The sequence below is a fragment of the Mus caroli genome, unplaced genomic scaffold (genome assembly GCF_978045245.1).
Source record: "Mus caroli unplaced genomic scaffold, Mus_caroli_1 scaffold_6, whole genome shotgun sequence".
Taxonomy (NCBI): Eukaryota; Metazoa; Chordata; class Mammalia; order Rodentia; family Muridae; genus Mus; species Mus caroli.
Window position 1 is genome coordinate 28,196,304 of NW_028227261.1, and position 6,004 is coordinate 28,202,307.

The following is a 6,004-nucleotide window of genomic DNA, read 5'->3' on the forward strand; positions in this document are numbered from 1 at the left end:
TGTTCTGGAAAAATCCCACTGATAGAGGGGAATTGAGGTCTATTGTGTGGTGGAAGGGGGATTTACATAGAACCTGAGGCCCTACTTACTTCCTCAATCTACACAAACCCCTCCTTCACCTCCAGCAAGAGGTTGACTCCCTTCCTCGAAGGTTACACTGTAATCAAGGTCATCACTGCTACCTGATTCCATAGCCTCTTACCTGCCTGAGGAACAAGCTATATACTAATTCTCCCAGTGTTCCCCAAGACCTCCCATCTAACTTTCAAAAAGATTGTTGCTGGTATTTCTCCTGTCTAAAAAACTAACAAAACACACCTTTCCTCCTCTAAACAGACAGGGGCTTGCAGGTAGCCCGGACTGGCTTGGAACTTGTATAGTCAAGCTGGCTTCCAACTCTCTTCAGCCTCAGCTTCTCCATGCTAGGATTAAAGGTGTGCGTGTGAAAGAAAATAAAACTTGAGACCTGTGATTCATGTAATTTATGTCAAATAGCCGTGTGCCTGGTTTAAAGCCCGACTCCCTTTTGACACCACACTACTCGGATTGTCCATAGTGGAAAAACTCCTGTCTTAATTCTATTCTTTTCTTTTCTTTTCTTTTTCTTTTCTTTTCTGACAGGGTTTCTCTTTGTAGCCCTGGCTGTCCTGGAACTCACTTTGTAGACCAGGCTGGCCTCAAACTCAGAAATCTGCCTGCCTCTGCCTCCCAAGTGCTGGGATTAAAGGCATGCGCCACCTCTGCCGGGCTATTTTTTTTTTCTTTTATTATGTTTATGTTTTGAAATTTTTTCAGTCAGATTTTTGCTTCGTACAGTCCATTGAAGGAAGATCGATGACCAACTTTCCATTCTCCTTCTGGAACCATTAACATCTTACACGACACAGTTGCCACACTGCCCCATTTCTGAATACTTTGTTCTAGTGCCCTTCAGGACACCAAGGCCTCCTGACCTGTACTCTGGGCGTCTCCTCCACACAGATTTTTGCTTGCTTCTAGAAAGTCTAAGAACTCAGTCCTTGGCTCTCTATTTCCAGCAGGTGACCTCAAATCTCAAGACGGTGAGAAAACCCTCAGATTTTCTCTTCACCTCAGATACCTTCCCTGAACGCCAGGCTCTTTATAGCTATTAGATGTATAGTACGCATATTAAATTTCACATGTCCAAACACAAACTTCATCTATAAATGTCATTCTTCCACTTGTTCAAGCCAGTTGTCCTTGATCCCCTCTTTCAGTTCTGTTGGCTCCACCTTTAGAATAAAGGTGGAATCCAGTCACTTCTTACCACCTCCACAGCTGCCGCTATGTGGATGCAAAGCCACTATCTTCTGTCACTCTGCTAATCGCCACAGCCACTTAGCTGGTATAGCCTGTCCCCACAATTGCCTTTCCTTAATCTAGTTTACTTGCTCTGTAAATAAACTCCGTTTAGTAAAATGACAAGGCTGCTTTTGTGACAAAGTAAGCGTTTCCTCAAAACATTACTACATGATGTAGGAATTCTACTTCTGGGCATTCACTGCCCCACCTCCACCCCCCAAGAAAAACTCTGAAAGCAGAAACTTGAAGAGAGAAGCACTCGGGAGCATAAAAACATCATTTACAGTAACCAGCACATGAAAAAAATTAACAAAATGTAAATGTGTTTGTAAAGGAATATTATTTAGCCTTAAAAAGCAAGACAATCTGACATATGCTCTGACATGGGTGCACCTTGTTGATGTTATACCAAGCCAACTAAGGCAGGTACAAAAGGATAGTTAGTAGTATCTCTTTTTTTTTTTTGGTTTGGATTTTGAGACAGGGTTTCTCTGTGTAGTCCTGGCTGTCCTGGAACTCACTCTGTAGACCAGGCTGGCCTCAAACTCAGAAATCCGCCTGCCTCTGCCTCCCAAGTGCTGGGATTAAAAGCGTCCCACCACTACCCAGCATGTATTTTTTTAACTAGACAATTTAACCCAAGATATTGCAGGTGCTAGGCAAACATGCTATCAGTAAATTACATCCCAGCCCTGAACTGTTAATTTATAATCTCACACATAAAAACATGCCAGTCAGATGGCCACGCCTCCTCCCAGGGTTTGTCTTTCTGTTCCTACCTAGTTGGTCTGACCTTGCACCTCCATCCTCCTTGCTCACACTGCCCCACATCCAAAGGCTACTTAGATTTCCCGGAAAGTTTCTGGTGCTTTCCTGACCCAGAACCCTTGAATGTGTCTTTTCTGCCTACAGTTCTCTGACCTCAGTTTCTTACCCACTCTGACCATGCTATTGAGAACTGCAGCTTGTGTCTGAGTGCAGCGTACACCATAAATACCAGCACTTGGAGCTGGGGGTGAAAGACCCCGAGGGGAGCCCCTTGCTCAGGCCTTGGGATAATAGCGGACCCCCAAGAACTCATGAGAGACCAAGTTTGATGCAAACCACATGAGGCTTTATTCGGGGAAAGCCAGAGCTCTGGGGACGACTCATATGCCACGCAGGGGTAGAGGAGTCGACCTCGAGGCGGAAGGGGTCCCAGTTTTTATAGGCCCTCAGCGGGGAAAGGAGAAGGGGGAAGTAGGGGATTTCCAGATCTTCTCAAGAAATGGGTATGGGAGGGGTACAAGGAAAGAGTCTGGTGCAGGTGTAGCAACTCCGGATTGGCCCGCTGTGGTTGCTGGGGAGATTTTCCAACTCTATCCCAGCAACCAATATCACAAACACCTGGCAGTGAGGTGCAGCAGTGGGCACACACCTGGGTTCAAGGAATGGTCAGAACATTGGCAGACACACGGGTTTGAGGAGCGGCCAGAGCATTGTGCACCTCTATTTTTCTAGATCAGTGAAGCTGGTTCTGCTTACAATGAAGTCTATCTTGCCAATTTCAGGGCTTCTGTGACCTTTTACATTCTGTCAGGATCTTTCAGGAGCAGGTGGATTTCTGTGAGTTTGAGGCCTGGTCTACGCAGAGTTAAAAAAACAAAACAAAACAAACAATCCCACCCAGAGCGAAAGTACTCACGCTTGCATCCCCAGGACTGCCATCTTCCTTCCTTTCTCAAGTTTTCCCCTCCAAATCCATCACCACAGATAATATTGTGTACTTTAGGTTTTTTTTTTTTTTTTAAGATTTATTTATTATTATATGTAAGTACACTGTAGATGTCTTCAGACACTCCAGAAGAGGGAGTCAGATCTTGTTACAGATGGTTGTGAGCCACCATGTGGTTGCTGGGATTTGAACTCTGGACCTTCGGAAGAGCAGTCAGGTGCTCTTACCCACTGAGCCATCTCACCAGCCCGTACTTTAGGTTTTTTCTTTGATAAGAAGTTACCTGCCTCTGGGGCTGCAGAGACAGGTACCTGCCTCTGGAGACAGCTACAGTGTACTTACATATAATAAATAAATAAATCTTAAAACAAACAAACAAAGAAATCACCTGCCTCTTCTGTCCAGAATTGGGATTTCCGTGAGGACAGAGATTTTTGTTTGTCTTGGGTGCCATTATGCAGTTATTATACCACAAATTTACCACAAATTATACCACAAATTTCCTGCATTTGGGGAAATCACAGGGGTCAGCACACCCAGAGTGCAATGGATGAGCCTCGCCCTGGGAAAAGCACCTTTGTGATCATGGTATCTCCCCTGCCAGTTAAGTATTTTGTAAGAATTTTGTCTTTTAAGTCAGGATCTGGGGGGGACTGGAGAGAGGGCTCTGCCTATTAGAGCCCTGCTGTTTTTTTGTTTTTGTTTTCGTTTTGTTCAGAAGATCCAATTCCTAACACTCACAGATGGCTCACAACCTTCCATAACTCCAGTTCTAAAAGATCCAAGGGCCTCTGCAGGCACCAAGCACTCGCATATGCACTTGCTATATAGCTGACTCCAAACTTGCTGTGCAGCCTAGGCTGTCCTGGAATGCTTCATTCTACATTCAGAACAAAGCCAGCATCATATCACTTTTTTGGCACCTCTATAACTCCTATGGAGACTCAAGCCGCTGAGTCATTGGAAGAGGCACCCAAGGGCTGGGATTATGGATATGCACCACTGGATAAGAAAAGTGCACAGCGGCACACACCTCTAATCCCTGCACTCAGAAGCTAGAGGCAGTCAGATCTCCAAGTCTGACGTCAGTCTGGTCTCCACAGCAAGTTTCAGAGACGCACCGTTGTGAAAAGGTGGCTTGTAGCCGGGCGTGGTGGCGCATGCCTTTAATCCCAGCACTCGGGAGGCAGAGGCAGGCGGATTTCTGAGTTCGAGGCCAGCCTGGTCTACAAAGTGAGCTCCAGGACAGCCAGAGCTATAAAGAGAAACCCTGTCTCGAAAAACCAAAAAAAAAAAAAAAAAAAAAAAAGAAAAGGTGGCTTGTTTTGTTTGCCCCTGTGATAATGATGTGTTCAAAGCAGGGTAATTTATTCAACAAGAAATTTAAGAATAAACTAAGAGGTTAATATTTAGCGATACCAATCTCTTCCCAAGGCCATAAAACTAGGAAAGGCTAGAACTCTCATCTGAGCTTGAAGTTATCCATTAAAATGAAAATTAAGTTTCTGGGTCTGGAGAGATGGGTTAGTGGTTAAGACCACTTATTGCTCTGACAAAGGACCTGGATTGGATTTCCAGCCCCCGGATGATGACTCAGAACCATCCACAAGCCCGAGTTGTGGGCCGTTCAGCAAGAGAAGACTCTTCCCACATGGGTTTAAGCTGATCGAAAGTCTTTATAACCCAGTCAATAATTACACAGTTCAGGATCCCAGGGGTTGCCCCAAGCACTTCTCAGGGTGAGCTTTTAAGCATAAAGACAGCACCCTGGGTTGACATACTTCAGTTAACAAGAACAGTTAGCCAGAAGCTAAACTATAGAAGCCAAAAAAACTCAAGGTTAGTCCATTTAGAAGCTTTCCCAGAGCTACAGGCTTTGATGGATTAGGCCTTTGTTTTTGTTTTAGCAGGTGACCCTGTCTACATGCTGAGTTTTAACAGCCTGAATGGCACTTCCATCATGGAGTCAGTTGTGCTAGGGTCTTAGGGCCTTATAAGGTCTGGGGCCCTGTTACACCCAGTTCCAAGGAAGCCAACAGGTACACATGTACTGTACATATATGCATATAGGCAAAAAACTCTTATGTAAAGTAAAATAAATTTTAAAAATCAAATTTCTAACCAGGCCGTGGTGGTGCAGGCCTTTAATCCCAGCACTCAGGAGGCAGAGGCAGGAGGATTTCTGAGGTGGAGGCCAGCCTGGTCTACATAGTGAGTTCCAGGACAGCCAGGGCTACACAGAGAAACCCTGTCTCAAAAAATAAACAAACAAACAAACAAAAAATCAAATTTCTACCCCTCTCACATGTTATGCCTTCTTGTCCCACCCTCCCACGGAGATAAGAAGCTATACAGAGGCAAGGACTACTTCCTACACTTCAGTATAATCCCTTTTGCTCACAACTGGCACAATGCTTGCTGACAAAGTCTTCAAACTCATTAGACAGAGAAACTCAACATGCTCTGGTCTTTCTCATTTGTCTGTAGAGAGAATCTCTTCTAAACAACACCTGTCAATCAAAAAGGCTTATGGGCAATGAGCAGAAGCAGCAACTGGGGGTGGGACACAGGCAGGGACAGAGAGAATTCTGGGAATTAGTCTGAGGGATTGGAGGGATTCTGCAGCCAGATGTTGAGGAAGAAATGGGCCAGGGCTGAGGAGCGGTCACTAACCAGTAGCTAGCTGAATTCAGGTTAAAAGAAAGGGAAGATCTGCCCCAGGGACACTGAGGAGACAGACGTAAGAACACAGAGGAAACCAGCCATGTGGCTGAACCTGGGTTAGAATAAAAGGGATAATAATAAATCAGAGAAGTCGAAGCTTATGGCCAAGGCATTTATTAACAAACAGTCTCAGAGTCGTTATTCCCGGAGCAGGGGCTGGAGCAGAAAAACTGGATTTATTATTTACATTTGTCCTTTCCCGAGTCTTGACCCTGGACTCCTTCTCTTTGCTGACATCACCCC

General features: G+C 45.1%; 1 non-coding gene across 1 annotated transcript; it reads right to left on the minus strand.

Annotated features, from left to right (window-relative positions):
* Positions 1-3,489: 3,489 nt before the first annotated feature.
* On the minus strand, positions 3,490-3,649 carry LOC115030953 (U1 spliceosomal RNA). The gene has a single exon (XR_003836549.1). It is a non-coding gene; the product is annotated as a U1 spliceosomal RNA (small nuclear RNA).
* Positions 3,650-6,004: the final 2,355 nt, after the last annotated feature.